Source organism: Colobus angolensis, unplaced genomic scaffold, assembly GCF_000951035.1.
Source record: "Colobus angolensis palliatus isolate OR3802 unplaced genomic scaffold, Cang.pa_1.0 Scaffold206, whole genome shotgun sequence".
In the NCBI taxonomy this organism is placed as follows: Eukaryota; Metazoa; Chordata; class Mammalia; order Primates; family Cercopithecidae; genus Colobus; species Colobus angolensis.
In genome coordinates, this window is record NW_012115222.1 from 933,024 (window position 1) to 941,700 (window position 8,677).

Genomic DNA, 8,677 nt, shown 5'->3' on the forward strand with positions numbered 1-8,677 from the left:
GGAGTCTCGCTCTGTCACCCAGGCTGGAGTGCAGTGGCGGGATCTCAGCTCACTGTAAGCTCTGCCTCCCGGATTTACGCCATTCTCCTGCCTCAGCCTCCCAAGTAGCTGGGACTACAGGTGCCTGGATAGAATTTTTTAATGTTTTGGAACTGGAAGTGACTTTGGAGATTCCTCTTGCTTTATGTATAAGCAAACTAATGCTTAAGTCTTTCATACTACATTTTTTAGTTCATTTCTCTATATTTTCTCCTGGAACAATGGCATATTTTTATATATAACGAGATCAACACATAATTTCAGAACTAGAAGGGATCTCCAAGTTCAACCCTCTTTCTTCCAAAAAAATCTCAAAACACTTTTCATATTAATCCTCAGGGTATATCAATTAACAGACACTTCATTTTGTATAAGGTTTAATTTAAGGATGGAGAGAATGAGGAAAGTCTCAGTTTCAGACAGAATTCTTTTACCATACGAATTAGGCTCTGTTCTCTAAATCGAAAAAGATTCACATTCATTTCATTTTTGAACCTGGAAAAATGGCTGAATTTACTGAGTTTTCTATTAAATAATAGTATCATTTTTCTTCACTGGATGGAAGGACTATGTGTTTTAAGAAACAAAGAGTTTTAAAAAAATCAAATAATTCAACGCCATGTCCTTCCCTCCTGACTAAAAATCATTTCCCCATTATTTCATGATTAACATGAAAAAGCACTGGAACAATGAAAGTAAATTCATTTGTTTCCAGTTGTAACAATGTGATTTCTGCTGCAATCCCACTGGCAACAGAACGCATCAGCATATCCACCACTGTCCTATTACAACACAAAAAGCTGTCAACTTTGAAGTCCTTTGAAACGTTGTTAGTAAAGTAGAAAAGACAAACGTGGATTTCCTTCAATATTATTTGGGCAACCTAGACTTAAAATAGTTACCAGACTTAAGATAGTGACTCTACGGAGGTCCTCTATGCTTAAGGCAAGACCAAACCAAGATACTGGTGCCCTACGTAAGCTAATAATTTGGCACACTTTCAAGCAGATACTCTTCAAATATTTGCTAAACAGGTGTTTGGGTGAGGCATTGCATGGCAGACCTGGAGAGAGTGTGGAGACAGGATTGGCGGAAGCTTTCAGCTTGCATATTCTAAACAAAGGACCCACAACTGACCAGGTCAGATCTCCTTGGAAGGCAGTTTGAGGAGCATCTAATGGATTCCCAAATACACTCTTCCCTGCTACAAGATGTTTATTAAAGCATTACTTCTGTCTCTAGTAACAATCTGAAAGGAGGTTAGTGCTTTATATTCTTTTCTCTATCTTGTTACACTCCCAGTGTTTTATACTTTTTATAGATCCAACCTCCCTTCAGGGACACTATATTTTCATTTCTACAGCTTGTACTGAGCATTTGCAATGTGCCAGGTGCTGTACCATGTATTAGAAATATAAAAGTGATTAAGATATTGTCCCTGCCCTTAGGGAACTCACACCTTCAGCAGGAGAAAGACTCACAAACAAATAACACAATACCACAGTGATGAAGGCTATAACAGTAAAAAGGCTGTTACTAGATATTACTGGTGAAATGGTCTGATATCCTTGGAGATGGATACTTTCTAAAAATAGTAGGTAGGTACTTTCAGTTTGCCTCCATCTCTAGAAACTTTAACTTTGGTAAGGATTGGAATAAAAAGACAGTAACATTTTCATGTTTCCTGTTCTCCATGGCTGTACTGGGATGGGAAGTTAGGGATGTAGAATCATATCTATGCTAAACTTAGCCAAAACTTTTCATTTTCTTCCCCAAATGATTTTGTCCCTAGAATTTGTTATGCAATACTAGGGGAAGGATAGAGGAAGCTCACCTAGTCCCTGCTGTGTAGTTACACATACCTGATCCAGATGATTTCTCCCCTTTGAAATAATTGCAAACAAGATTAAAACTGTATTCAGGAACTATTCCAGCTGGCTTTTGGCTTCCTCTGATGTATACTCCTTGAATAAAGCAGTAGCAAAAATTAGATTTAAATAAGGAACATAAAAACAACTCGCTACTTGTACCAGATCACCTCAAGGTCCTGCTATGTTTGAAACCTGAAACCCTAGCATTAGAGTAACTGAATACATCAGCCAGCTAGAGTATATACAAGTTATGAAATAAAAAACGTTAATAATAAAAAATAACGTATTTTAAAGGGATTTCTCACAGTGCCTCTGGGTACTTTAGAGCCAGGCATCTGGAACAAAATAGAAACACAGTCCAATCAATTCCCAAGTTGGAAAAATCCTCGTTTCTATTACTTACCTGCCAACAGTCCATCTAAATAAAACCACACAGTCACATATTCCTCTGATGAAGGAGACAAAAAAATATTGATCCTTCCTTGGCATGTGGCTATTGCTGCCACAGCAGCAGGGAAGAAAGAAACTCTGAGGATCCTGCCTGTTTAAAGCACCAGCCCCACCAATCTTAATTTTCACAACAGGATCTTTCTGGTTCCAGGCAATTCCTCAGCAGAACAGGACCCAGGTTATTGGGCTACAATATTTCACATAGAACCATGATTAGTTCTGTTCTGCCCCAGTATTATCATAATTATCCAGTATTTCCAGGGTATATCTTTTTTCTCAGTGTTTTAAATCTTTCTGCTATTTACCTACAATGCACCTCAATGTATACAGCTACAAATATTGGTAGAGAGCTTCATATGCATTTTTATAAGCTAGTCCTCAGAATATGACCAAATGAGAAGACTGTGGCCTCTAATAGGCACCTCAACTTGTTCAGTGTTGTGCACCAAGGCACCGCTCTAGTGGCTGCTTAAACAAGGCAATGTATACTAACGCTGGGAAATGCGCTACAAAGTATTGGGATATAACAGATCTTAGACACCATTCCTGTCCTTGAGGAATTGAGAATCTTGGGGTCAAGCTAAGGCCATACTATGGATTTTTTTTTAAGGGCACTAAAATGTAAAGTACCACATACACACTATTTATTAATAAATAAGAATAAAGATCACCCAAGCAAAACACTCCTTGTTAAAGACAGCGTTAGAAACAGTCACAAGTCTAACTCACAATGACATTTTAGTGGGGACTTTTCTACCCTTGGACTTATTAAGAAACTGTATGAGCTGCTATTTGTCAGAAGTGAATATTTGTTGAGAAGGTACAGTCTCTGATTTATTCTCTCATTGTTCAGTACCCAGAGGGTTGCTTTTGCCCAATAAGGCTGAGAGGAATTCCAGACAGCTGATCCAGAGAGCCCCGGCACTCACAATGTTCCCTGCTGCACCTTTCAACCTTTTCACCCCAATTAAAGGTCAACATGGCTGCTCAAAAATATTTATTTAAAAAGGCAGTCTGCTCAGCGGGCTCCCAAGTGTGATTACACTACCACTTCATAGAATTCAATTAAACCCAGGACGGGGCATCTGTGAATCACTGGAAGAGTAGGAAGTTCAGATGTTTTCGGCGTTCTCTTAAAAAAAGAAAAAGCTTCCTTTTCCCGCCCGCCATTTCTTTACTTCCCAGAACGCCATCACAGACACACGCACACGCGTTTATAATCTCTCCCCGAGTGGTTCATGGATTTATGGCTCCCGGTTTAATTAAATTCCCTCTAACGACAATCTAAATTGGCAGCACGCGGCATAGCGAACCCCCGCCAGCCTGCGCGTAGGCTCAGAGCCCGAGACCTGCGAACGCCCACCCTCGGCGTGGGGCTAAGGTCACCCACCTGAGCCTCACGCCGCCAACGTCTCTGCTTCCGCCCTGCGCCGAGCACTTCCGCCCGCACCCGCCAGGCGCCGGCCCCGCTTCCCGCACTTCCGCCCCACTCTTGCAGCACTGCCGGCTGGACTCTGTTTATCTCAGATGGGGTCCCGCCTACGCTCTCAAGGATGGCGGCGCCTGAACCTTTACTCGTGAAGAGTAACACACAAACCAAGGCCAAACTAAAAAACAAAACACGGAAAAGTGACCCCGCATGTTTAGGAACCATTTAATAACGAGCCTCAGGTGCGGGAGCCAACTCTTCGAGGCTGCGGAGTCGGAGCCATTTTAACCCTTGTGCATGCATTCATTCTTTCGTTAATTTAATATTTACTCTCCTCTCCCACTAGGTCTTGGCTGAACTAGGTTATGGGGAATGCGATGAGCAAAACTGGCAGCTGTACCCTCCCGCAAATTGAAAATCGTGTGGGAAAGCAGACATTAGGAAATCATCCCTTATTAAATAGGTAATGCATTTATTCAGCTAAGTGCTTTGCAGGGAAGGAATATGAGAAAAGATCTGAGTGGGATCTCGTTGAAGAGGTAGCTTTGGGGCTGGGATTTGAAGGGCGTTGGTTGGGGACAGCCCTACAGGATGTGGGAAGGGTCTGGTGGAGGGTGTGCCGTATGGGTTGTATGCAGAAGACTGATGAGTATGACTGAGGCTTAGAGGGAATGGGGGAGAGAGGTGGAAACAGGCTAGAGAGGGTAAGCAACAGTCTGGCCATGCAGGGCCTTTCAGGTTTGTGCTAAGGGTAGCTGGGGGCATTTCTGTTTTATGTGGGAAGGGGGTGAATTGATTGCTTTTCCATTCTGAAAGGATCCCTCAGCTTTGGGAAGTAGATGAGAAGGGTTGAGGACGGGCAAGAGTAGGACAAGCAGGGAGGTGAGGAAGCTACTGAGCAGTCGAGGTTGTAGGTGTGGTGGCTTGAATGGTGGTATAGTAAATAATGAGAAAATGATGGATAATAATTATAGTAATACTCAAAGCTAACATTTATTGATTGCTCACAAAAAGCTTTATACTCATTAGTCTGTTTAATCCTGAGAACAATGCAGTTAAGTATTAGTACCATTTTACAGATGAAGAAATGGAGGTTTAATAACTTGCTGAAGTTCTCACGGCTACAAAATGGTAGATTTGGAATTCCACCTCATGCTGTCTGATGTCTTAAGCTTCCCACTATAAATTCAATGTGTACTCAGTGATTTTAAAAAAGATACAAAGCAAACCAAGGTCAGGAATGAATTCCTTAAACCACACTGATTATGTGATGTTGTTGGAAGCCACATTAAGATAGTAGAATTTACAAGTTCTTTGTCACTTCAGCATTTTCTGATAGGCTAAAGAGGGAATTTTGTGACTGTCAACAGACTACCTGTGGTTATTTTTGAGTTAATGCACTCTGATAAGACTTAGTTTTTCTGGAAAAAAAAAAAGTCAAGTGGTAAAGCACACTCCACCTAACAGTTGCTGATAGGATGTCTTTAAAGAAGGGATCTGGGGTCCAGTTATAAACACCTTGATGGAGCATGAGTATCTTAGATATTGTGGAGTGACAGAAAAGCTTACTAGAAATGTAACTCCAGATCAGCTTCCAAATCTCATTTATTGTTGGAAGACAAAGGTTTATAAAATCACTTTGACTTATGAAACCTGATTTCACCCACTGAAGGAAAAGAAGGGATTCACCAAGGCCAACAATGAAGGCTTTTAGCACTGGTTGTGAGTAAATTTCTCTAAGGGGCCAAAAGTTCACAAATTTTCAGAATTTGAGTTTCATCAGTAAGACTTTCTTGGGTTTGTAAGTGATAGCACAAGACCCGCAGCCTCCCCATTATTGTTTTGGTTAGAGGGAGTCCTGTGGAATGTCTGGGAATCCCTGAGAACTCACTCTGGTTGATACCTTCTTTGGGAGTGCCTGGCTGACTGCCATGAGCTCAGAGGACCAGTTTAGCCTCTAGATCCAGGGTCTACAGTGCTGGGGAAAGGAGCTCTGCTTGGGAAAATATCTGGAGTCCGGCCGGGAAAAATGATTGTCTACAAAACCAAAAAAAGAAAAGGCAGTCATAGCAAAATTAATAAGCATTTATTAAATGATCACAAAATCGAACACTGTGTCAGCTTCATGAATGGCTGGGTTTAGCATTCATAACAACTTCATTACATTGGAAAACAGTTTTTAGATGAGATGCTCTCACCAAGTGAGAGTTCCTGAGTATATGTGATGAGTGTAGAGAAATTATATTTTAACTTTTAGCCAAATAATTTCACAAGCAAAATTTGAAAAGTCCTTTCATAGAAAAATTATTAAGTGTGAAATGTATATACCTTTTAATATGTTTCAAATGATGTGAAAGAATGTTTTAAGAATGTGAAGGTCTTAAGACAGTTATGGGTCTTGTACAATTTTGTTCATTCAAAACATGCTTATTGCCAGGCGCGATGGCTCACACTTGTAATCCCACCATTTTGGGAGGCCAAGGTGAGTGGATCATCTGAGGTCAGGAGTTCGAGACCATCCTGGCCAACGTGGTGAAACCCTGTCTCTACTAAAAATACAAAAATTAACTGGGCTTGGTGGTGGGTGCCTGTACTCCCAGCTGCTCAGGAGGTTGAGGCAGAAGAATTACTTGAACCCAGGAGGCGGGGGTTGCAGTGAGCTGAGACGCTATCCTGGGCAACAAGAGCAAAACTATGTTTCCAAAAAAAAAAAAAAAAACCCCAAAAATGAATACACAAAGAAAAAAACATGCTTGGCAGTAGGCATTTGACTTGCATGTCCTCCTCTAGGTCTGGACTGCAATTCTAGGCTATGCTCTACCAATCTGGATAGGACTGATGCAGGGATCTCTGTGTGCTAGAATGTTCAGAACTCACCTGGGTTGAGTTTTTCAATGGTCATCTCTGAGGCAGAAGCCTGGTGTACAGAAAGCCTGCTGCCACAGTCTGATCTGTAACTCCTGACATAACTCCAAAGGTACTTGAGGGAACACATGACCTATTCTTCCAGAGATGACCTGGAGCCAGGCTTCCCTGTTAGGCCTCTGAAAGGTGGCCTGTGTGGGTGTGGAGGAAGGTATCTTCACTCCTGCCCTCTTAGCTTTGCCTCTGGAAGAGCAGGACTAAAGAAATGGCCTTTGATGTCAGTATGTTCCCTTCAGAATGCCTTAGAAAAATAATGTATGTCTTGGCAAGTAGTGACTGTCATGCCAGCTCTGTTTTACAGTAACTTGGCTCTGTGTTGCCACTCAAACAACGTGCAATTTGAACTCTGACTAAGAGGGACAATCTCAGTAATTGCCACAATTAGGTGATGCAGTTGTTTTGGTGGAGGTGTTCAGAAACTTGGTAGGTTTTCTTTCCTGGTGTATTTCTGGTCTTTATAGTGAGCATATTTATCTCATGAGTCTCCCATCCTCAGGTCTGCAAACTCTGCAGGAAACGATCTGTAAGGGCCAGATATTGTGTTATATTTAAGGTCGTGGAGAAAAACAGTGGCAACCTCCCAAAGAAAAGACAGGCTTCTGAGTCTGGGATGTGCTGGGTCAGTGGGGTCGCTGTTGACTCCCCCCAGGCCAACCATTACAGGAAACAGAATTATAAGCCCAACTCACCAGGGGAGAATGGATCTCAAAAGTCTGATTCCTATGTCCCCTTTGACATTTTAAAAACTCTGCTCTTCTGCCAGACATTCAGAGAACAGTGAGGTAAATTTTAAAAGGAGAAAAATGTTTATTTGTTTTAAAGCTTGCTCAGTGATCCACTTAGGCCATTTACATAAACAACCTTTCCATGTAAACACCATTAATTATGTAGTATAAGAGCCAAATAAAAATGCTAAAAAATAAAAGTAATTGTAGAATAAATTAGTATGGCTTGAGTGCGCAAATATAGATAAACTGTAGACTTTTACATTTTATTGAAGGAAGTGGATGTGTGTTTTTTCTTTTGTTTGAGCTACTAGGAACCAACAAATGACATTTGACAGATGGATACCAAAGCTGTTAAAGTTTAAACCCATACTGGTGATGAAATTACAGTTTTTGCAGGGACCTTGACTCACACTTCTTTCTTTATCTGTCTTAAAAAGATTGTGGGGCAAGATAGGAGATGAATGTCCTGTGGATTTCCCCAGAAGGTTTGTTGGAGCAAGACCATTGTTGTCTACTCCAAAATCAGTAGCTTCCAACTTCCTTTCACCTGTAATAACAGAAGATTACTTGTATCTATGCTAAAGGAAATGAATCAAGTGCAGCCTGCCAGGCACAAAGAAGAAGGGCAGAAACTGACACTGTTGAGGAAAGATGGCATAGGGGACCTTGTAGTAACAATACCAGGGCATATTTATGTCACCCTTTGTAGTATTGCAAGAGTCTTTATAGATATCATTTAATTTGATTCTTCACAATAATTCTATAAGATAGACAGGGCATGCATTTTTATCAGTCCCATTTTACAGACAAGGTAATTGAAGCTTCGTGAAGGAAATCACAATGAAGCTGGAATTGGAAAGCCGTTCCTAACTCCCATCTATATTTTTTTCATTACCCCATTCATAATTCTTTTTAAATGTAAATGAAAAGAAACATGGTTCACTTCCTAGCAATATTTTGTGCTGTGTAGGATTTTTTAAGAATGTTGAGTGCATTTACATCATTTCCTCAGGGAAGGTTTTGTTTTACCTGGACAGGCAGGAAATGGAGTTGAAATGGGAAAAGTTTTTCATTTTTATGGATTAAACCCATCTGTTATGTTCACTAAGGCTAGATCATGGAGGAGGATAGATTTCTCACAGAATAAAGAGAGGAGAGTAAAATGCACCTCCTTTATTCCCTGGTTCAGATTCACCCCCATCCAGGGAGTCCTGTTCAGACAAAACGGGGCAGTC

General features: G+C 41.0%; 1 protein-coding gene across 1 annotated transcript in view; it reads right to left on the bottom strand.

The window, feature by feature from the left end:
• Window positions 1–3,792, bottom strand: part of LOC105511872 (chromosome unknown open reading frame, human C5orf63) — a 30,555-nt gene extending 26,763 nt beyond the window's left edge. Inside the window, exons 1-2 of the mRNA XM_011942090.1 lie at window positions 3,751–3,792; window positions 1,902–2,003 (exon numbers count right to left, since the gene is read on the bottom strand). The gene's annotated coding sequence lies outside the window, so the exon portion shown is untranslated. The remainder of the gene's footprint in view (window positions 1–1,901; window positions 2,004–3,750) is intronic.
• Between the last annotated feature and the right edge of the window lie 4,885 nt (window positions 3,793–8,677).